The sequence below is a fragment of the Scyliorhinus torazame genome, chromosome 7 (genome assembly GCF_047496885.1).
Source record: "Scyliorhinus torazame isolate Kashiwa2021f chromosome 7, sScyTor2.1, whole genome shotgun sequence".
NCBI lineage: Eukaryota > Metazoa > Chordata > Chondrichthyes > Carcharhiniformes > Scyliorhinidae > Scyliorhinus > Scyliorhinus torazame.
Genome location: NC_092713.1, coordinates 247948410 through 247973491, shown reverse-complemented (window position 1 = coordinate 247973491; position 25082 = coordinate 247948410). Strand labels below are relative to the sequence as shown.

General features: G+C 46.2%; 1 pseudogene; it reads right to left on the bottom strand.

Moving 5' to 3' along the window:
* Positions 1 to 6969: 6969 nt before the first annotated feature.
* LOC140426933 (ferritin heavy chain pseudogene) lies at positions 6970 to 7670 on the bottom strand (annotated as a pseudogene).
* Between the last annotated feature and the right edge of the window lie 17412 nt (positions 7671 to 25082).

The window sequence follows — 25082 nt, the reverse complement described above, 5'->3', positions numbered from 1 at the left end:
TGTTTCTTCCATGAAATCAACTTAATATCTTAAATAAACATTGGATCTCTTAACACCCCTTACTTCAAAGATAACTCAGAAAATATTGCAACAGTAAATAATTCCTAAAAATGGTCCTTCAAACTTCCAAGAGACTTAACACCTTTAAACAGAATCACATCAGGTTAAAGACTTTACAATTATGAGTTGAAATCACCCAAATGATCCAGAGATAGTCTTTCATGGCAGAGATCCAGCTCACTGCAAACATACACACACCCAGCTCTTTTCCTCCAAACTGCAGCTCTCTGGAAATACACAGACACACACAAGCTCTTTTTCAAAACTGCAAAACTAAACTGCAAAATAGCTGATCTAAAGCCCAGCTCCACCCACTCTCTGACATCACTGTTTTCTTAAAGGTACATTGCTTAAACATCCATGTCTTAAAGGTACTCTCAGATGACATATAGGATGAGGTGGAAAAGGACATGAGCAATTCAGAGGAACAATAATTAACTGGGAGAGCCAACTTCAATGTATCAACACAGAGCTGGGCTGGATAGACTGGAACAATAATAATAATAATACTCTTTATTTTCACAAGTAGTCTTACATTAACAGTGCAATGAAGTTACTGTGAAATGCCCCTAGTCACCACATTCCGGGTGATACAGAGGGAGAATTCAGAATGTCCAAATTACTTAATAGCACGTCTTTCAGGACTTATGGGAGGAAACCGGAGCAACTGGAGGAAACCCACGCAGACACAGGGCGAATGTGCAGACTCTGCACAGACAGTGACCCAAGCCGGGAATCGAAACTGGGATCTTGGCGCTGTGAAGCCACAGTGCTAACCATTATGCTACTGTGCTGCTCAAAAGGTTGGAGGGAAAAATTCTAGCTGAACAATGGGCTACTTCAAGGAAGAAATGGTTTGGACACAGTCAAGGTATATTCCCTCAAACGAGAAATGTAGGGAAAATAAAATGAGAGCTTCCTGAATGGAAAAGGAGATAGAAATTAAGATAAAGAAAAATTGTGCTAATGACAGATATCAGGTAGAAAATACAATTGCGAACCAATAAGAATACAGAAGGTTCAGAGAGGATGTGAAAAAGCCAATTAGAGAAGTGAAGAGGGATTATGAGAAAAGACTGACAGCCAACATACAGGAGAGTCCCAAAGTCTTACAAGCATGTAGATAGTATAAAGGTGGTAAAAGGAGGAATACAACCAATTAGGGACCTAAAAGGGAATTTACACATGGAGACAGGGGCAAGGCTGACATGTGAAAGAAGTTAAAGCTCATGGAACAAAAGGGACAGTAGCAACAAAATTGGATGACTAATAGGCAACAGAAAGTAATGGTCAATGGATATTCTTCAGGCTGGAGGAAGGTTTGTAGTGGAGTTCCTGAGTGGTCAGTATTGGGACCCTAGCTTTTCCTGATCTATTGGTGTGCAGGGAGAAATTTTAAAGTTTGAGAAAGACACAAAACTTAGAAGCATTTTAAAGTGTGAAGATGATAGTATAGAACTTCAAAAGGATGTAGATAATTTGGTGGAGTGGACAGATAAGTGTCAGGTGAGGTTCAATGCAGAGAAGTGTGAGATGATGCATTTTGGTAGGAAGAACATGGACTGATAATCTAAAATAAGTGGCAGAATTTTTAAGGGGATACAGGAACAGAGGGTCATAGGTGTATATTGTAAGAGTCTTTCCTGTTTATTTCCTTTGTTCCCATTGATTTTATTTGACTATTTTTGGTCTGTGGGCCCATAATCGAGATTTGCCTTTAAGCAGAAGAGTGCTTGCCAGGATAGTGTCTTCCAGGTTTAGTATTTTGGAGAGGAGAAACCAGGATCTTTGGCTTCGAGTGAATCTTAGGAACCGGTTTTGGAGGAATCAGTTCAATTAGCGAAATGGCAACTGGTGGGTTGGCCAGGGACCGTGTTCCGCCTCACAAGTCAGTGATTGGTTCCTGTGTGATGCTTTCTGAGAGAACTGGGTAGAAGAGTTAGAAGTGTGTGGCGAGTGTGGGTAGTTAGAAAGGAGGGTGGGGTTGGGAAAGGTGTATTAGTTAGTCAGTTATATTTTCTATCTGTTTAATTATAATACAGGACATAATAAAAGGTTATCTACGCTAAAGTTACAAACCTGGTGACTGCAGTTTATTGGGCTCAGCCAAGGACCTCGGGTATTTAAAATAAAATCTCATTTTAATTGTGTTGCAAAGACAGCAGGGCAAAATTAAACATAGAGGCTGGGATTCTGACGACTTCCGGTGACGGCATGTAGGAGGAGGTCGCACAGTGGAGGGCTCCTGCTTGAGGCTTGATTTTTTAGAATTTAATGCCCGGTCCCAGGGGCAATTTTTGTTTTGCAGGAAGACATGATGAAGAAAGATGTCCAAAACCAAAAGTAAAATGACCGTGAAGAAGGGGGCTAATGAAGGTTCGTGATCGAGTGGAAGGGTCGCAGCTCAGGAACTGGAAGGAAAACGGAGGCTGGGTTGCTGTGTGAGGCCACACTGCTCATGGCAGAAAAGATGGCCAAGGTGATGGTCATGGAACTTGAAAAACAGTTCACAAAGCACATGGAGGTGATGAGGAAGGAGATGGTGGAGGTATTGAAGGTGCTGGTGGAGGAGGCAATTGCCCCGGTGAGGGCGGCGGTATCAACAGCTTCGGCCGAGGTGTGGGAGCAGGGTGAGACACTGAAGGAAGTGGAAGAGGCATTGTCGCAACACAGTGATCAACTCACCTCGATGGGTAAGGAGATGCGGAGGGTGGTTCAGGCCAACAAGGGTCTGTGAGCCAAAATGGAGGACTTGGAAACCAGATCTAGGTGGCAAAATCTGAGGATCATGGGTCTGCCCAAAGGGGTAGACGGCCCAAGGCCGACGGAATATTTTGCCAAGATATTGGCAGAGCTGTTGGGGGAGGGGGAAGATCCTTCTCGGCACGAACTGGATCAGGCTCATAGGACGTGGAGGCCTATACCAAAGGCGAATGAGCCGCCAAGAGCAGTGACTATTTGTTTCCGTAGGTACCTCGTGAAGGAGAACGGTCCTGTGTTGGGCAAAGCAGAAGCGGGAGGTGCAGTGGGCTGGAGATGGTATACGTATATACCAGGACTTTACTGTGGAGTTGGCGAGGAGGCGGGCGGCCTTTGGCCGAGTGAAGATGGCACTGTATAACAGCAGGGTGCAGTGCGGCATACTGTACCCAGCTAAGTTGAGGGTGACCTACAAATCCAAAGACTTTTATTTTGAGGCGGTGGAAGTGGCGGAGGTGTTTGTGAAAGCAGAAGGACTGGGGCAGAATTGAGAAATGGGACTGAGGGTTGGTCTTGTACTGAGGGTAGGGAGTTTGTAGGAGTGTAGTAGCTTTATTTTTTCACTGCATGTTGGTACATATGCTAAATGAGTCGATGTTGTCTATTTGGACAAGGTAAGAGTTGGGATTTTCTTTTGCAATGATTGTTGTTTGGGTTTGTGTGTTTACACTGGGGTTGTGTGTTGCAGGGGATTTCGTTGTTTTCCTGGGACCGGGCAGGGGGGAGGGGATTGGAGGGGAGTGAGACCTGGGCAGGGGCCTCCACACTGGCTGGTTTAGGCTGGCCCGTGACCGGGAGTGCGGTGGGGTGAGCGGCTGGGGCCATCAGAGCCTGGTAGAACAGGTGTCGATGAGCCTAGGAGTTGTGAAAAGTTGGGGGAGGGGACTGATACTGGGTGAGGTGTTTTTGAGAGGAAGTGGAGGGCAGGAGTCTGGGAGAGGGGTGTGAGGGGGGGCGGGGGAGGGGGGGGCTCTACAATTCATGGGTGTCGTTCATTGTATGCTTTTGGGGATTGGATGGCCTTGAATATTAGCGGTGGGGGGGGGGGGGGTTGGGGGAGTGGACTATATATATTAATGGGCGATTCCTGATTTCCTTTCTGGTTTCTTATTTGATGTTTATGTTGATCAATTAGACCAGTGGGCCGACGAATGGCAGAAGGAGTTTAATTTAGATAAATGTGAGGTGATGCATTTTGGCAGATCGAATCAGGCCAGGACCTACTCAGTTAATGGTATGGCGTTGGGGAGAGTTATAGAACAAAGAGATCTAGGAGTACAGGTTCATAGCTCCTTGAAGGTGGAGTCGCCGGCGGACAGGGTGATGAAGAAGGCATTCGGCATGCTTGATTTCATTGGTCAGAACATTGAATACAGGAGTTGGGACGTCTTGTTGAAGTTGTACAAAACATTGGTACGGCCACACTTGGAATACTGTGTGCAGTTCTGGTCACCCTATTATAGAAAGGATATTATTAAACTAGAAAGAGTGCAGAAAAGATTTACTAGGATGTTACCGGGACTTGATGGTTCGAGTTATAAGGAGTGGCTGGATAGACTGGGACTTTTTCCCCTGGAGCGTAGGAGGCTTAGGGGTGATCTTATAGAGGTCTATAAAATAATGAGGGGCATAGATAAGGTAGATAGTCAACATCTTTTCCCAAAGTTAGGGGAGTCTAAAACTAGAGGGCATAGGTTTAAGGTGAGAGGGGAGAGATTCAGAAGGGCCCAGAGGGGCAATTTCTTCACTCAGAGGGTAGTGAATGTCTGGAATGTGCTGCCAGAGGTAGTAGTAGAGGCGGGTACAATTGTGTCTTTTAAAAAGCATTTAGATAGTTACATGGGTAAGATGGGTATAGAGGGTTATGGGCCAAGTGCGGGCAACTGGGACTAGCTTAATGGTAAAAACTGGGCGGCATGGACTGGTTGGGCCGAAGGGCCTGTTTCCATGCTGTAAACTTCTATGATTCTATGATTCTATGCGGGCCGTTGTTTGGGGATTGGTGGGAGGATGGGATCGTTGTTGTTAATGAGGGGATTGACATTGTATTCGGTACCGTTTACTGTTTGTTGGTGAGTGTAAATTTTGAAGTAAATGTGAAAAAGGAGAATACAAAATATATTTTTTAAAATCTTTAATTGTGTTGCAACTCCGGGTCCAGTGTGGCTGGAATTGACCGTGCACTCACCCAGGGTGTCGTGGCAATATGTGCATAGACCACTGAAGAGAGCAGGACAGGTGGAGAGAGCAAATAATACAATGTACAGTACTTGGGTTTTATCAATAGGGATATAGTGTATAAGAGCAAAGAGGTTATGCTGAACTCATACAAGTCACTAGTTAGACCTCAGCTGGAGTATTGTGTATGCTTCTGGGAGCCACACTATAGGAAGGATGTGAACGCATTGGAGAGAGTGCAGACAAGGTTTACAAGAATGGTTCCAGAGAATGGTTCCGTTATGTGGATAGATTGGGGAGGTTGGAACTATTCTCCTTGAAGAAAAGAAGGCTAAGAGGAGATTTGATAGAGGTGTACAAAATCATGAGAGAGCTCGACAGAGTAGTTAGGGAGAAACTGTTCCCGTATGTAAAAGGATCAATAACGAGAGGGCACAGATTTAAAGTGATTTGCGAAAGAAGAAAATTATTGTGAAAAAAAACTTTTCGTAAAACAAATGGTTTGGGTCTGGAATGCACTGCCTTGAAGTGTGGTGGAGGCAGGTTTAATTGAGGTATTCAAGAGGGCATTAGATGATTATTTGAAAAGAAAGAAACAATGTGCAGTTGCATGTGGAATGGGCAAGAGAATGGCACAAAGTCATAATGCTCATTTGGAAAGCCGGTACAGGCACGATGTGCCAAATGGCCTCCTTCTGCATCATAATAATTCTGTGATAAAAGTGCCTTCTTGCCTGTACATTGCTATGGCATCATTCCCAAACTCTGGATTTTGCATCTCTGAACTAGGCCCACACTGAAGTAGGGAAGAGAGAGGAAGTTTGAAAGTATATCATTGATTATACTCAGGTTTTTATTGTTAATGTTTGTCTGAAAACTGCTTTTCTATCCAGTTGGCTATCAGATTTTGGAACACTCCTCTTAGCAGTCTATCACCATGACAATCGAATGCTTTGTTCATAGTCACAGTGCAACAAACCTGCCTTAGTTTGCTTAGAACCAAGAGAAAATGTGGGGCATATTAGCGCTGATCTTTGTCTTGTTACTGCCCTGATTTCAGCATTAGCAAATAAGACATTGGACAAAAATCCGATGAATATACGTTTATCAGCATTCCTAATTTTTATTGCAGGGGAGGAGATTTTTGTTGCATTTGAAGATACTGTCCAAAGCAGGTGGAACCTTCATTACTCCAATGCAAAATGAGGAGAGGTGGAGGCTTACTGGTGGGATCCTCTGGTCTCACCAAACTCAATAGACTTTTGACTGGCTTGCTGTATTGACCGGAAAAGTGGAATCTCTCCACACTGACACACTGCAGATTTCCAGCTTTTCATGTTTTTCTTTCTGGTTTCCTGCATCTGCTGTACTTTTTTTTCTCTTCTTCATAGGAGTAGCACAATAGGGACTGTTAACTGTGGCCTAAGACATTTGCATCTCATTTTTTGACATAATGCTTTGCTGAATTAGATCTGGTCAAAACGACAGCATTTGGGATAGTATTATGTAATTGCACTGAAGGCTAATGCATCACCAACTTAATTTTGGCAGTCTTCAAACATGGTGCTGAGCGACTCTGTTACTTGTCTCCAGATTCATGTCTGTACTCAGGGATACCTTCGCTTTGACCTGCGACTTCTTTATCTGCTGCATCTTCAGCCTTAGCAAAGGCCATTGATGCTGCCTTTTAAGATTTTCCAAAAGCTTTCTGAATTTTACCCTCCCCTCATGGTAGCATTTCTATTTTTTTTTTTTTTTTTCAACACTTGACAGCTTTTTATTTTCTTATCCAGTTGTGCCAGTTTTACAGTTTGATAGAAACGTTACACTTCAGACACGATTTTAACCTTTACAAGCTTAATTCACAACCAAGTTAATAACCCATTATAGTATCAAAACTGACTCAAACAAAAAAGGTAGACAAACAGTCAACCAATAAGTGAAAAAGCATTGATGGTGGAGAGAAATGGTGGCAATGTAGGCACACTGTTGATCCAGGCAGTGGGCATTAACTGCTCTCTTCCAGACTGTGCTTGTCAAACAGATACTCAGCCATGCCATTCTGGGGAGCCCCCAGACGGACCAGGTTGGTGATTAAATCGCCAAGCTTCTTAATAGCCTGGACCTGCTCATCCAAGTAGTGAGTCTCCAGAAAATCACACATTTGTGCATCGATCTTGTCAGAAGCCAGCTTATGGAGGTCCAAGAGAGACTGATTCACGGTTCTCTCCAAGTGAAGAGCACAGCTCATGGCTTCGAGACCATTGCTCCATTCATCACGGTCAGGTTTCGAGACATCCTGCAGGATAACACGTCCCCCACGCTGGTTTTGGAATTTCATCAGCTTCTCTGCATGTTCCCTTTCCTCGTGGGACTGGTTTTTGAAGAACTTGGAAAGTACTTCAGGGCGACATCGTCCCTGTCGAAGAAGGCATACATCGAGATGTAGACATAGGAAGCGTACAGCTCCATGTTGATTTGGTGGTTCATCGCTGCCTCGCACTCCTGGTGATAATTCTGGCGGATTTGAGAAGCCATCCTACTGTAGTTGTTGTTGGCAAAGTGTTGAAAAAAAAATTGTTTTTTTCAAACTAAAATGGGAGTTCGTGGTATCGAAGTTTGGGTTCTATTCCGTTCAAACACTGTTGAAGCAAGAATACAACCCGGATTCTGAGCTGCTGCTCCTCCAACAACACCTCTTATATGTTCAGCAAGTCGCCGCCTACAACCTTGTTGGTAGCATTTCTATTAACTGCATAGTTCCACATTCCCTCAATTAAATTAATCTTGGGAAATTATTTTTGGAAAGTATTTCCATTGAGTTTTCCCATTTATTCTTCCTAGTCACCTTTGAAATGATGACTGACTTCTAGAACAAAATGAGAAAGGAATTCCCAGATCAATTCACTTCCATTCAACTCGACCTTCATGTTTTTAGTAATGGATTTATTCTTACACATTCCATATCCTTTGAATTTTTAGGAATTATTGGTTTATTTGCAAACTTTATTTAGCCTGCAGCAAATGTGTTTCCTGGGCCAGAACATAATTACAGAATTAGTTTGTCAATATGACCATTAGTCTTAAATCTCCTTTCACTTTTCTGGGAGTCTTGCCATTTTAAATCTACCCTATCAATAATTTATTTCGGCTGCAACAAAATCTAAATTATATCATTATTTGCTGAAAACAGACACAGGAATCGAAGTGGGAAAATAGAGCACTTGTCGTTCAGTGTCTCACAAGATATTTCAAAGCTTCCCTTTTCATTCTGTAGCGTGACCTCCAGCAGCAGGGGGCAATAGCGGGAGAAAGTGCCGAGCAGGGAACTGATCAACTACTGTGGGTCCTTCCCTGGAGGGAGCAGTGCCTTTGATAAGCTGAGGGATGGAGCCAGAGGCCATGAGGCAAAGAAGAAAGCAGCCGGGACAAAGCCAGGGCTTGTGAGTGGCAGGAGCCGAGGGCAGTTTGAAGCCCCTGAGGATGGCTGAAGAGCCAGGATGGGGAATTGGATCTAGTCAAAATTACTGACAGCATGTTTAAATCTGAGAAACCGCATGGAGCGAGAAGGAAGCAGGACTGCAGCCAGGAGCTGGGCAGCTGGACATGTCTGAATATGCCATGGTAAGTGTTGCACTGAGGAGTCGAGGCCCTGACTAAGACAGAAAGCTGGAACATCAGCAGTGACTGTTCACTGTAAATAGTTGCTTCTTGGAGTTACGCTTTCCCTTGACACTTCATATAATTTGAATAAAGGAACATTTTTTTAAAGGTTTAACATTCATGCAGTCCATGTACTTAAATTGCATGCTACATTTTGGTGCAATCAGCAGGATTCCACAGTGTCGGCATCAGGTCATGGAGAAAGAGACGGAGAGATGCCTGCCAGAATGGGCAGATAGTGGAAGAATTGAGACTGGTGATGTCTTTGAGGGAGGCCAAAGCTGTTCAGGAATCAGTGGGGGTTCAGGTATGGCAGAGAAACAGAATCTTCTGGCTAAAACTAGGCAGGGCTCCCCAGGTGCATATCACTTAAACCTGCAAAGGAATAACATGGTACCCTGGTTGTATATACTACCGGCCAATGGTTAGGAAGTTGAACAGATTTAGGGTGAGACCAGAGACACCCAATGAACAAGCAACCGAAGACTGGATTGATGATGCAGAGTTGGTCATGGCGTCTGGAGGCCTCAATGAGACCGAGCAAGCAGCATTCGTGATTGCTGTGCGGGAAGGTCTTTCGGGAAATGCTGGGAAAATGAGCAGATGTTCAAAGAAATCCACAGCAGATCTTTGAGGTCCTGGCACAGGTTTGGGGGGGACAGCAGTAGACTGCCCCAATTACTACTGATGTTCAATGAGTACAAGAAAGCCAATTGAGTGGATCTGGCCATGGAACTGGTGAAGTTGTTTTACTGATCGTCCTCTCAATCAGCCTTTCAAATCAACCATGGACACAAAGCTGAAGCACCATCTAGCTGAAGTGATGAAGGATGGAACTGTCCAGATAGAGTTGAGGAGGCTTAACAGTTACAAGTCCCAATTGTCCTTCTTTGATGCACAGGGCCATATCATCCAGATTGTGGGAAAAGATGGAACACATATGACCAGGAAAGAGACCATCATCAGGGAGGTGACTTTTGGTGTGGACAGGGATGTAAGCCTCAGGCTGAGGAGGGAAGCAGAATAGACAGGTACGCAACAAATGCAAATCCAGTCCTTGCTGTCCTATCTCCAAGCCTTATGGCTGATCCTGCCCAATGAATATTCCAAAGCGGTGCTCGGATTGTAACAGGGCTGGACACCTCAAATGAGACTGCCCTTGATAAACACAGCCATTACAGATGTCAGGCACAGAGATCCCATCCAGCGCAGTGCCCTCCACTTCCTAACTAATGTTAAACTACTTGGGCCTCCCACCGAGAGACAGGTGGAAAGACAAGGTTCTTTGGGAAAGAGTCTCAGAGCGATAGGTTGGTGTGAGATTTGGTATAGTGGAGGTGTCATACCTAATTTTTAAAATTTCTTTAATTCCTTTATCAGAGTTATAAAGCCAGAGCTCAGAGAGTGGACAGGGGCAAACCCCTAATATAACTCCTTGCCTGCTCCAAAAACCAATTCAAATTGAATCCGATTCATGGTCTCCACAAGAGGGACATACCAGATCCAGGCATTACACCTCCTCACGCTCATCTTAGCTAAAAGGCCGAGAAGCGATGTGTCATGCCTAATTGGAGCCGAGGTGTCACCCGTTACTCACCAGATCTTGCAAGCACATATTGCTGAAGAGTATGAGCTGATCCAAATCTCTTCTCTCCTCCGAATCTCCAAATAATAGTCAACTGACCATCTCGAAGGGTGGCATGGTGGCACAGTGGTTAGCGCTGCTTCCTCACGGTGCCGAGGACCCAGGTTCGATCCTGGTCCTGGGTCATCTCCATGTGGAGTTTCGCACATTCTCTCTGTGTCTGCATGGGTCTTATCCCCACAATCCAAAGATGTTCTGGGTGGATGGATTGGCCACACTAAATTGCCCCTCAATTTGAATTTTTTAAAAAAAGCTCACAATCACGTCACCATTGATTACTATTCAGAACACTGAGAGTTAGGCAAGCTGATGTCAAGTAGAATGCCTGAAAGCACACTTCATCATGGCATTTCCGACATTGTGATGAGCGATAATACTCCTCAGTTCACAAGTGAAGAATTCAGGCACTTCATGAATGATTGGAAAAATCAGCACTACACATCATCTCCACACTGCCCCAAGTCAGATTTCAAAGCTGAGGCAGCAGTGAAAATTGCCAAAGGGATCACCAATAAATCAAGTAGATCCAACATAGATGTGTATAAGGCAACCTTAAAGTGGAGGAACACAATTATTGAAGGCATGTAAAGTTGGCCAGTTCAGCGATTAATGTCAGGCTGCACCTAAACTACTCTTCCAAAAGCTAAAAGCTACTTAAGCCAGAAGTAGTAACAGAAGGGAATGACAAAATCAAAGTGAAATGACAGCCAAATTTCACTTTGATGAAGTGGCCAAATCATTGCCAGGGTTGAGAGTTGGAGAGCCGGTCAGAGTGGAAACAAAAAAGACAGCCCACTTTGCAACTTGGAACCTGTGTAAAGCAGTTGTCACCTTGAATGTACACAGTGAAAGTGAACGATAAGATTTATATGACTGCAAACACATATATGCAACTGGAGAAGCTGCTCCTTCACAGCAGACAGCTGATGAAGAAGAGTACATTTCACCAGTGGAACAAAGAATGCAACGACTATAAGTCCCAGAGGTCAACTGCTCTCCAGCAAATGCAATAGATCAGCCGTAACAATCGCCAGGGCAACGACATTCCCCAAAGCAGCAAAGGCACACCAGGAACCAGTGAATACCATTTGAACAACGAACAACCCGCAAGTGTGCCATTGGAAGATCAGAATGCTTTGAAGATTGTGCATTGCATACATAAAGATAGATGAAAGTCAGGCAGGAGTAGAATTAACAATTTTCTATTTGCGGATGATGACTTTCTTTATACACGGTGTAATGGGTAACCTGGAACTGCTGATTATAGAGCATGCAATGTGTTTTCTTTATGAAAAAGGGATATTTAGAGAAATATCTTGTGCACTGTTGCATGTTATGTACTGTGGCTTGTCATAGTCATGTGCCTGAGTCACATGATCTCAGATTTTATTACTTTGTGAGTAAAGGATTCAGGTAGAAACTATGAGCAAAGACTGTGCCTCAGTTCACGTCTGCCCCCCTGGATATGCTGCTGTGGGTGGTGAGGAAGCAAAGCAGTATACCCTTCCCCAACAATGAGACGGAAAAGCCCACTGCTGAGACAATTAGATGCTGTAAGAATAACAGAATCATTTTGGAACTTAAAGAGGCCATTCAGCCCATCAAGTCCATGCCAGCTCCATGTAGAGCAATCCAATCAGCCCCATTGCCCACTCTATCCCTGTAGCTCTCTAACGTTTTTCTCTCAAGTGCCCATCTAATTTCCTTTTGCACCTGTTGCCGAGGTTTGGCTTCTGCTTTTTTGTATATATGAAAAATGCCTTCAATAAAAATATTTCAAAAAATAATAATAATTTCCTTTTGCAATCATTGATTATCTGTCCTTCCATCACCTTCGTAGACAGAATATTGTCAATAATTAGCAGCTGCTACTTCTCCAGTTCTCCACCAAATCCCCCCCTCTATCTCTTGCCCCAAATCTTAAATCTGTGTCCACAGACCCTGGTACTGTTAGTTGATAGCAGCAGCTTTTCTCCCATATCTAAACCTGTCACTATTGTTAAAATATGCACCCATGCACATCATGAGGTAAAAGCAGGCAATGACAGACACCCAGGTTAGCCAATCAACATACAGAACAGAACACGACAAATCACCAGACAGAACACCAGAGGGGGGCCTCTAACTATAAAACACACGAGGCATTAGCACTCTGCCTCTTTCCACTGGTGACAACTGTAGTGACAGTCAGGGTGTACAAATCATTCAACACCTTCTACACTTGTTCAGAGCTAGTCTGGTCTAGATAGTTAATGTTAGTTTACTTAGAGTAGTAGGGAGTCAACCCACAGGCAGCTGTGTGCTTCATTACTGAAGTTCAATAAATCTTATTGAACCAACTCCTAGGTTTGGTGTATGCTTGATCATTTAACTGCATTGTGGTGCAGTCCATGTTACCCCAGGGTGAATAACACGACAACTAACATGTGTACCCTTACCAAATCTCCTCTCAATCTCCTTTGTTCCATGGAGAACAACCCAGCTCCTGCAAACTAACTTTAAAAATCGCTCATCCCTTTAACCATTCTGGTAAATCTCCTCTGCATCACTCAGCTCTATTTACGAAGCCCAAATCCAATATGCTTGCCTGACGACTGCTATGAAATGTGCAGTGTAGCAGCTCCTGAAACTCTGCTGTGCAGGGCAGCAGTATCGGGTGAAGTGAAGCCATGCATTCTTTTCAAGGTACCAGCGCTGTAAACTGGTAAATTTAAAGATCTCAACAATTTTGAGAAGCCAGAGAGAAGGTAGGCAAAAAAAAATTGAGGATAATGAAGAGGCCAAAACCAGTACAGCAGCAGCAGCTGAGTGGAAAGAAAATGTTTTGGTTCCAACAGGATGCCATAGAATGGATCAGCAGAATAGGTCAACGTGTACTCTGCCGATGATTACGTCTGGTCTGACACCTCCACCCATAACACACGGGACAAAGTCGACAACAGCCGAGCCCGGGGACAGTGCATGGCACAGCGCCTGACCCATCGACCCAAGACCCGATTCACCACACCATTCCTTCTTTAAAAAATTATTGTTTAATACATTTTATTCCAAACATATTCAAAAATAATATAAATAAATCGGGGAACATTCTGTGTAGCCACCTGAGTTGGCCACTTCCCGACTTAAAATTGAGAACCGCAAAGGCTGAAGGGAAATTCAGCCAACACAGGCAAAGACTAGCAAATACAGAAATCATGTATATTGGAACCTGCAAAACAACCAGACAGCACTGAAACCAGCAGCCATCTGCATGGTAATGTAGCAGCCATCTACATATTAATGAGCGATCCCCAGGAACAATCAAAACATTTTAAGGCAAACAAAGCCAAGCCAGACTCCTCGGCGCCAGCAGGAGCCAACACAAAAGAGGTTAACGGACACTTAAAGACTGCCCAACGATCAGGGAATGACTCCAGGATTGGAGAAATCGATCCAAGTGATCGGAAAGTAGTCCAATCACTTGGAACCAGGTACGGGATCCACCCCGAAAGGCGGGAAACCCCTGGGGACTATAAAGTAAAGCCCCCAAGTTCAAATCGTCCTCCTTGACAGGGTCACTCAGCAACGCGAAGCAACCCCTGAGAGTGAACTGTCCAGCGGCCTCCAAGCAAGTAAGTCTCAAGTCAACGCTCGCTACGAGATAGGCGCTCCTAGCTACCAGTCCATACCAGCTTTGAATCCCGCAGACTCAGGACCTGAACGAAAGACCATTTGTTCCCCTGACATGGTGGGCCAGTCCGAAGCTAAGTATAGGCCTGTTAGTGATAGAAATAGCCTAGAAAGTAGAGTTTATGCATGAGTAGTGATTTACTGTGTATAATAAATGTGTTTTGATTTGAATCTTACTAATTGGTGTGTTGAGTTATTGATCAGTCCTTGAACCTGAACCTCGTGGCGGTATCATAAAGATACCTGGCGACCCTAGAGCAAAGGTTAAACAAACAGAGCAAATTACGATTTAAGAGCCAAACAAAAGTTAGCAACATATTACTGGCGACATCCTGACGGGACCTGATCTAGAAGTGGCTTAACCACTCCGGGAGTACCCAAAATTTGAATTAGAAATCCAATTGGGAACAGAAAAAACCACAAGTGTTCAAGCAGTTCTGATCAATCCTCATAATTCGGAAGTATGTTAATGCATGCGTAACTAACAGGGCTATAAGGTAAACTGATAGATTTTTTGTTGCGACAAAACTGTCGAGAGTTTGTATTCTGGAAAATAGCGAATGCCGTACCCGTAATTACAGCACTGCCTTAATACCCCTTGTTCCAAATTTTAAGAGAAGTATTTAGAGAGGAAAGATGGCAATGCAGGCAATGCAATGCATCATGAACCCTGAAGAATTTGTGGTAGCAGCGACCAGCAGTAGAGTAGGACAGTGTCCCGATTGGGAAGAGGAAATCAGAAAGTACGTCAAATGGAAAGAATGGCCCCTTTGGAGTGAATTCTGAGAAAATGAGGAAACAGGTCCCAGGAGTATAAGACATACATGGGGGGAGAACCTGAGCGAAATCCATAAGAAAAGCTTGGGAAAAGCTCGCAAGCGATGGCAATCGTGTCCTGTTTGGCACAATTGCGAGGCACAGAGGAGGTCGTTCAGACGTTCCGTAGAGAGATAGAGGAGGCACATCGAATGAGTAAGGTCGATGTGAGCGAGATAGAGAAAGAAAACTTAGAATTAAGAAGGAAGTTAGCAGCAAAGGACGGAGAGGTGGATGATGCCAAGCGGGCACAACAGTCTTGTCTGGCGCACATAAGCAGCTTCCAGTCCCAGTATCTCTGCTTTCAGTTCGAAAAGGATTCCAGGAAACCTTTGGATCACAGTTCGATGAGGAAGACGGCCCTGATTGGGAAGAATTGAGTGAGACAGCGCAGAGATAAGTTCAGGGAACATGTGCGCAGGGAAAGCCCCAGAAGAGAAAAGCGCCCCAACCCCCCACAGAGCAGATAGTTCAGGCTCCAATGAACCCAGTCACCACCCACCGCACAGCCACATCGGACGATACGGATTTTCTGTACACCACCCCCTTAACAGTGACCCAATTACGGGATGCGTGCGATAAAATCAAACCGTTCCTCCCCACCTCAGACCCCCACCACTTCTTTGCCAGAGTAAAACAGCAGGCTACCATGTACAGCCTGGATGAGCGAGAGCAAGCAAAGCTCACAGTTTTGAGTTTAGACCCTTCGGTCGTAGCAGCCCTTCCTGACCCGCAGAATGTAGGAGGAGGCACTCTTGCAGAAATGCATACCGTGATCCAAGACGCGATCGGGTATAACAGGGGTGACCCCGTAGAAGGCCTCAATAAGTGCAGGCAAAAGAAAACAGAGCACCCCACAGCATTTGCTGGACGCTTGTGGATCCATTTCACAGCAGTTTTTGGAGACGTAGACCGCGCCCATTTGTCCCCAGACGACATGGCCAAATGGACCCACACCCTTATCTCCCATGCCACAGAAACAGGAGAAAAAGCTTGTGCCAATTATGATCCCTCAGAGGAGGCTCATAATGGGAAATGGGTTGTAAAAAGATTGTCCCGCACCAGGGAGCAATCTGTTCAAAACAATCCCACGAATAAAAATCCTGAAGAACAGCAGGCAGAAGCAGACATACAGACAGTTAAAATGCACCAGAACCCCGCATGGGTGAACGAAGGCAGGAACAGCCCCCCACAAAATCCACAGGAGTGTTACAACTGTGGACATTTAGGATACTTTGCACGAGAATGCAATGCCCCACGAAAGCCACAGAGAGCCCAGCAGGCAGGCACTCTGAATAAGAATAGGACAGAGCCCATACATATTGTGAGCACCCGTTCAGATCAGACGGACCTGAACGGAACGGACTGACGGTATTTCGGCTCCCCCAGTTGGGTCTGCGACACCCTTTGGGATAGGTCCGGCCGACCAGTAGTTGCAGCAAAGATACGGGGGCAGCTCATCGAATTTCTTTGGGACACAGGAGGGTCCTGCACCACAATCAATTCCTCCACCATATTCCAGAAAGACACGTGGCCCACTACAGCCACCATCACCCTCAGCGGCTTTACAGGCCACTCACAACAGGGACACATCACAGCCCCTGTACCCATTCAAATCGGCAACATCACCCCCAAGCACCCCATAGTCTTAGTCGACCTGCCGCACACAGCAGAACACATTTTGGGCATCGATTTTATGAATACCCACAACCTGTCCTTTGATCCAGTCAACCAATATGTTTGGAAAATGGCAAAATCCGCAAGAGCCCCCGCAACGCGGGGGGAATATGCAAACAAGATTAGTGCAGTCAGCGAATTTTGGTTTGACCCGACCACGATTAGCACAGACAAGCACGTTAGGGCAGATCTGCAGAAGCACAGGACAGCATTCGTGACCCACAAACACGACTGTGGCCGGATGACTGGTTCCGTTCAAATCACAGGTCCTGACCCTAGACCCCAAAAGCAATACGGATTTCCCCAAGAGGCAGAGGGAGAAATCGCAAAAGTTATCGACAGCTTATTAGAGCAGGGCGTACTCAGATCAGTAGCCTCCACTAATGATGCCCCGATTTGGCCAGTGAGAAAGACCGATGGATCATGGCGACTGACCATCGATTACCGGGAACTCAACAAAGTCACCCCCGCAGCAGCCCTCACGGTCGCCACAAGTCCCGAGACCATGCTCAAACAGGGACTCAACTCACGATACTTTACGGTTTTGGACGTCAGTAATGGATTCTGGTCCATTCCATTGGCAAAAGCGTGCCAGTACAAATTTGCCTTCACTTTTAAAAATCAGCAGTACATGTGGACATGCCTTCCACAAGGATTCCACAACTCCCCCTCCATTTTCCACCGACAGCTGGCAAATGGATTATCAAAATTTTCTCGCCCCGAATGTCTGGTCCAGTATGTGGACGACCTATTACTGCAGACAGACACCAAGGCAGAGCACATCAAGCTTCTGGCCGAACTCCTGGAACTCCGACAGAAAATTGGTTGTAAAGTAAACCCCAAAAAGGGCCCAGATTTTGGAAAACAAAGTGATATATTTGGGTATGATTATCACGCATGGTAAACGCGAGATCGAGCACAAAAGAATTGACTCGATTGCCAAATTGCCACTTCCCCAGAATGTTTCAGCCCTCCGGTCGTTGTTAGGACTGGTTGGCTACTGCCGAAACCACATTGACGGTTTTGCCAGCAAGGCAGCACCCCTCTCAGACCTCCTAAAGAAAGGAGCCCCCTGGGAATGGCTTCCGCAGCATACGGATGCTGTGGATTCTTTGAAAAGAGCCACTACAGGTTCCAGACCTGCTTTCCCCCTATGCGATAGAGGTAGCAAGCACAGACTGCAACCTTTCAGCCGTGCTCCTCCAGGAACGGCACGAACAGTTAAGGCCCGTGGCTTATGCATCCAGAGTCTTAGATGCTGTGGAGCAGGGATTTTCAGCCTGTGAAAGGCACCTGCTCGCAGTTTTTTGGGCAGTACAATATTTTTCATACATAACCGGACTGAACCCCATCACAATCCTGACGGAACACCCCCCCACCCAACTTTTACTGGACGGACGACTTAAGGACGGTACAGTCAGTCAAATAAGAGCAGCCAGATGGACCCTTCTTTTGCAGGGACGGGACATCACTGTTAAAAGGAACAAGACCCACACTTTCTTAGCAGATAACCTACAGTACCCAGGCACCCCCCAGGAATGTGAAATCCTCTCACCACACTACAACACAGGCCACTTTATTGCGAAAACAGCCCCCAGAAAGATAGGGGGCGCGATTCTCCACCCCCACGCCGAAGTGGCCGCGCCGTCGTGAACGCCGTCGAGGTTCACGATGGCACGGAACGGCCCCGGTCCCGACAGATTCAGGCCCTGACAATGGGCCAGTATCGGGGCTGCGTCATCTACCCACGCCAGGCGTTGTCACCAGCGTAAAAGTGGCGGCGAATAGATGACGCGGCCGGCGCCGCATAACGGACGTCATCCGCGCATGCGCGGGTTGGCCGGCGCCAACCTGCGCATGCGTGGTTGCCGTCCTGTCCAAATCCGCCCCGCAAGAAGATGGGGGACGGATCTTGTGGGGCCGCGGAAGGAAGGTGGTCCTCCTTCAGAGAGGACGGCCCGACGATCGGTGGGCACCGATCGCGGGCCACCCCACATTCAAGGTACCCCCCCGGTGCAGCATCCCCCCTCGCCCCCCCACAGGCCCCCCCCCCCCCCAGCGTTCACGCACCGCCCACGACTGTAGCGACCAGGTGTGGACGGCGCCGGGGGGAACCCGCCGTTTTGGCCTGGCCGCTCAGCTCATCCGGGCCTCAGAATAGCGGGAGTGCCAGAGAATCGCCATTTTGGGTGTCTCCGGCGATTCTCCGGCCTACGGCCCACGAAACTCGACCGGCCTGTTCCCGCCGCTTGGGAGAATCGCGGGAGGGCGTCAGACCAGCGTCCCCGGAAATTTCAGCGGCCCAGGCGATTCTCCCAACCGGCGTGGGAGTGGAGAATCGCGCCCAGGGAGTCCACCCCAGTGCCCCAAGCCCACAGACACGTGCAAACCCAGAAGAATATATGTGGATGGATCTTCCACAATATTAGAAGGGAAGCGCAGAACAGGATGCGGCATTTATGTCGAGGACGCGCAGGGTCGCGCCCTAGAAAAAATCGCAATAAAACATCCAGGACACTTAGGCGCACAGGCGGCAGAACTAGCAACCGTTGCGTACATTGTGGATCACCCAGATTCCTTCCCCAGCCCAGCAGACATATACTCGGACAGCCTCTATGTCTGCAATAGCCTTACAGAATTCCTACCTCTGTGGAAAGCAAGAGGATTTGTTTCCGCAGACGGAAAACCCCTCCCCTCAGCCCCATTGCTCCATCACATTTTTGAAAAAGCACAGGCAGGACTTTTGGAATAGTTAAAGTTCGTAGTCACCACCGTTCCTCCCCCCCTGGAAATGTAAAGGCCGACGCACTGGCCAAAGCAGGTTCCAAGTACGGATATTTTTGGACACCCCCCTAAAGCGCACCAGCGAATGCAGTTCAGGTCTCGCAGACTAATATCGAGGATTTAGTGCAGGCCCAGAAGCAGGATAGCAGTCTCAGGGAGATTTTGAAAGGAAAATTTACGGCCCCCTATGATAGATTTAAAAATGCACTGATGACACATGATGGTGTGGTGTTAAAAGACACCCTTTATGTGGTTACTGAACAGGACAGGAATCAACTGATTTGTTTATTCCATGACAGTCATGGACATCAGGGAATTGATCCCACTACAGCCCACCTCAGGCAGCTCTGTTGGTGGCCAAGTTTAAAAGAAGACGCAACGCACTACGTTGAGAATTGCCTTATCTGTGCCCAGAACAATCCGGACAGATACGCCAAGAAAGCTCAACTTAGTCACACCCGCCCCGTTAATGGCCCCTGGACTAACCTCCAGATTGATTTTATAGGACCATTGCCCCCTTGCAGGAATGGTTATAAGTATGTACTTGTTGTGATAGACACGTTTACAAAATGGGTAGAGGCATTCCCATCCAGAACGAACATTGCAAAGACCACAGCCAAGATCCTAACCCACCACATCTTTACGAGATGGGGACTCCCCCGCAGCATTGAATCCGACCAAAGTTCCCATTTTATGGGACGTGTCATGAAGAACGTCCTCACGATATTTGGCATCACCCAAAAATTCCACATCGCATACCACCCCCAGTCAAGTGGTATCGTGGAGCGCATGAATTGGACCCCCAAAGCTAACCTCTGAAAAATGGTCCAGCAAAACAACACCACTTGGGATTCAGTCCTCCCTTTTGCGCTGATGTGTTTGCGAAATACGATTTCAACATCTACAGGTTACACCCCACACACCCTCATGACCGGACGCCCCATGAAAGGCACAGAATATTTATTGGGATTAGATTTGACCAGCCCCGAGGTGACGGCCCTCACACACGAGAAAACAGTAGAACAACTGGTAGAGAATGTTAAAATGGCTCAGCTAGCAGCCGCGGTACGGTTAGGCGCACGAAAGAAACAGAGCAAGGCCTGTTTCGATAAGACAGTGAATGCGACTGAGTTCAGTGTAGGACAGCAAGTCATGCTCTCCATATACAACCCCAGCACATTCCTGTCACCTAAATATTCGGGTCCTTACTCCATTGCGGACAAAGTAAGCCCCTCCGGGTACAAAATTAGGTCTGCGTGGTTCCATATCAACCAGCTGAAGGCATATGGCCCACAGTCCAACCACGCACACCACGTCATGCTCGATGCAGCAGACCACACCCTGCCCACAGCCACCGTATCCCGACCCCCCCCCCATCACGCCCACCACATCCACGGACTCGTCCTCGACTCCACCCCCGAGCTCTAGACTCCGCCGCGGAACGCCCACAGATAGCAGCAGCAGCGACAGCGACTGTGACACAGGGGATAGCCATAGCACGCCTCCCTGCTATCCCCATGCAACAGGACTCACACCCAGCGAATCTGACCACGATTCGAGTGATCCCTTCCTCATCACGTTCCTCAATTATCCCCACCAAAGACCACCGCCCAACGTTACGACCCCGATTCCATCTCCACAGAACTAGACACCACCATTTGGCACCGTGACAACTCATACATAAGAACATAAGAACATAAGAACTAGGAGCAGGAGTAGGCCATCTGGCCCCTCGAGCCTGCTCCACCATTCAATGAGATCATGGCTGATCTTTTGTGGACTCAGCTCCACTTTCCGGCCCGAACACCATAACCCTTAATCCCTTTATTCTTCAAAAAACTATCTATCTTTATCTTAAAAACATTTAATGAAGGAGCCCCTACTGCTTCACTGGGCAAGGAATTCCATAGATTCACAACCCTTTGGGTGAAGAAGTTCCTCCTAAACTCAGTCCTAAATCTACTTCCCCTTATTTTGAGGCTATGCCCCCTAGTTCTGCTTTTACCCGCCAGTGGAAACAACCTGCCCGCATCTATCCTATCTATTCCCTTCATAATCTTATATGTTTCTATAAGATCCCCCCTCATCCTTCTAAATTCCAACGAGTACAGTCCCAGTCTACTCAACCTCTCCTCGCAATCCAACCCCTTCAGCTCTGGGATTAACCTAGTGAATCTCCTCTGCACACCCTCCAGAGCCAGTACGTCCTTTCTCAAGTAAGGAGACCAAAACTGAACACAATACTCCACGTGTGGCCTCACTAACACCTTATACAATTGCAGCATAACCTCCCTAGTCTTAAACTCCATCCCTCTAGCAATGAAGGACAAAATTCCATTTGCCTTCTTAATCACCTGTTGCACCTGAAAACCAACTTTCTGCGACTCGTGCACTAGCACACCCAGGTCTCTCTGCACAGCAGCATGTTTTAATATTTTATCATTTAAATAATAATCCCTTTTGCTGTTATTCCTACCAAAATGAATAACCTCACATTTGTCAACATTGTATTCCATCTGCCAGACCCTAGCCCATTCACTTAGCCTATCCAAATCCCTCTGCAGACTTCCAGTATCCTCTGCACTTTTTGCTTTACCACTTATCTTAGTGTCGTCTGCAAACTTGGACACATTGCCCTTGGTCCCCAACTCCAAATCATCTATGTAAATTGTGAACAGTTGTGGGCCCAACACTGATCCCTGAGGGACACCACTAGCTACTGATTGCCAACCAGAGAAACACCCATTAATCCCCACTCTTTGCTTTCTATTAATTAACCAATCTTCGATCCATGCTACTACTTTCCCCTTAATGCCATGCATCTTTATCTTATGCAACAACCTTTTGTGTGGCACCTTGTCAAAGGCTTTCTGGAAATCCAAATATACCACATCCATTGGCTCCCCGTTATCTACCGCATTGTTAATGTCCTCAAAAATTTCCACTAAATTAGTTAGGCACGACCTGCCCTTTATGAACCCATGCTGCATCTGTCCAATGGGACAATTTCCATCCAGATGCCTCGCTATTTCATCCTTGATGACAGATTCCAGCATCTTCCCTACTACCGAAGTTAAGCTCACTGGCCTATCATTACCCACTTTCTGCCTACCTCCTTTTTTAAACAGTGGTGTCACGTTTGCTAATTTCCAATCTGCCGGGACCACCCCAGAGTCTAGTGAATTTTGGTAAATTATCACTCGTGCATTTTCAATTTCCCTAGCCATCTCTTTTAGCACTCTGGGATGCATTCCATCAGGGCCAGGAGACTTGTCTACCTTTAGCCCCATTAGCTTGCCCATCACTACTTCCTTCGTGATAACAATCATCTCAAGGTCCATCAGTCACTGGCATGTTATTTGTGTCTTCCACTGTGAAGACCGACCCAAAAAACTTGTTCAGTCCCTCAGCCATTTCCTCATCTCCCATTATTAAATCTCCCTTCTCATCCTCTAAAGGACCAATATTTACCTTAGCCACTCTTTTTTGTTTTATGTATTTGTAGAAACTTTCACTATCTGTTTTTATATTCTGAGCAAGTTTACTCTCATAATCTATCTTACTCTTCTTTATAGCTTTTTTAGTAGCTTTCTATTGCCCCCTAAAGATTTCCCAGTCCTCTAGTCTCCCACTGATCTTTGCTACTTTGTATGTTTTTTCCTTCAATTTGATACTCTCCCTTATTTCCTTAGATATCCACGGTCGATTTTCCCTCTTTTTACTGTCCTTCCTTTTTGTTGGTATAAACCTTTGCTGGGCACTGTGAAAAATCACTTGGAAGGTCCTCCACTGTTCGTCAACTGTTTCACCATAAAGTCTTTGCTCCCAGTCTACCTTAGCTAGTTCTTCTCTCATCCCATTGTAATCTCCTTTGTTTAAGCACAAAACACTCGTGCTTGATTTTACCTTCTCACCCTCCATCTGTATTTTAAATTCCACCATATTGTGATCGCGCCTTCTGAGAGGATCCCTAACTATGAGATCCTGAATCAATCCTGTCTCATTACACAGGACCAGATCTAGGACCGCTTGTTCCCTCGTAGGTTCCATTACATACTGTTCGAGGAAACTATCACGGATACATTCTATAAACTCCTCCTCAAGGCTGCCTTGACCGACCTGGTTAAACCAATCAACATGTAGATTAAAATCCCCCATGATAACTGCTGTACCATTTCTACATGCATCTGTTATTTCTTTGTTTATTGCCTGCCCCACCATAATGTTACTATTTGGTGGCCTATAGATTACTCCTATCAGTGACTTTTCCGCCTTACTATTCCTGATTTCCACCCAAATGGATTCAACCTTATCCTCCATAGCACCGATGTCATCCCTTACTGTTGCCCGGATGTCATCCTTAAATAACAGAGCTACACCACCTCCCTTACCATCCACTCTGTCCTTCCGAAAAGTTTGATACCCTCGGATATTTAACTCCCAGTCGTGACCATCCTTTAACCATGTTTCAGTAATGGCCACTAAATCATAGTCATTCACAATGATTTGCGCCATCAACTCATTTACCTTATTTACAGGCTCGTCCGAAACGACGAGATCGACCCTAAATCGCACCATGCAGCCCTATCAGCCCTTATACACTCGAGAGTATGGCATCCGGGAGAAGATGACGACTTTGAGTCTGACTCCCAAAGCTAGAACCCCTTTACGACCATGTTCGCAACTGATAACTGAGGTGGCTGATGATGTTTTAAAAAGGAACCACTTGGGAGAAAACGGTGTCCTTTCTGATGGAACCTGCAGCATGTTTAATGTTGTTTGTAGTGGTATTGTTAAATGGTGTTTGTAAGATCGAAAAAATTTTCACAGCCCCACGCCACCACCCTTCTGACGCCCACTGGCAGTCAGAGAAACTAGTTTGTTCTGGACGCTAGTTCAGAGGAACTAGTTTGTCCACAGAGACTTGTTAATGTCCCAGACACCAGTTCAGAGGAACTCGTCTGTCGACAGAAACACAGACCCCCGTTCATTACTGCCCTTCTGGTTCTAAGGTAGAACCAATACGGCAACCCCCCACGATGACTACATTTTTGCCCATTCTTGTTGGTTGCTCAGGCAGTGGAGAAACGGCATTGGGACCCGCCCTGCCTGAGGACCCCCCCCCTCTGGTTAGCTACGCTCGGGTAGAACACACACAACATTGGTCGCCGTCCTACCCGGGGATTCCATCCAAATCTTACCTGTCGCAGCCCATACGCATCACATTTCGGCACTTTTGGTTCAAAAGGTTTGTTTTGTTTTCAGGTGACCCTTAGGTTGCCATCCTTATGCTATTTACATCCTCAAACATTTGGATGGTAAATCGCACAGCCTGCGAGGTGAGACGGCTCGCACTGTTTCAGTATTTTTAAGTGAGTCTTGTCCTGAATATTCGGTTCAAAAAAATAAAAAATGAGGGAATCACACATGGTGACAAATTGTAAAGGGAAAATTGGCACGAAAGGACAGACATACTAACAGACAAGATATTAATCCAAGATAGTAACAGAGACTATGCTTGATCCCACAGAACCCCGGAAACTCCAGGAAGAGACGAAACGGAAAGGAAGAGAAGAGAAGAGAAAGAAGAAGACAACAATGAAGACGGCATACGTGTTTTTCGTTATTGCAATTTGTACCCGGTTGCGCGCGAACGCGAACCCCCTGACCCCAAACCCCCCAGCTGTTAATGATTCAATTCCCCATAGCACCCAGAGCCCAGTAACAGGCAACACCACACCATCATGGTGTGATAAGCTCATAACATGGTACTCCCTTTCCTACGTAGTCGAATCCCTATTAGTGTTGGCGATACTCTGCAGCATCGTAC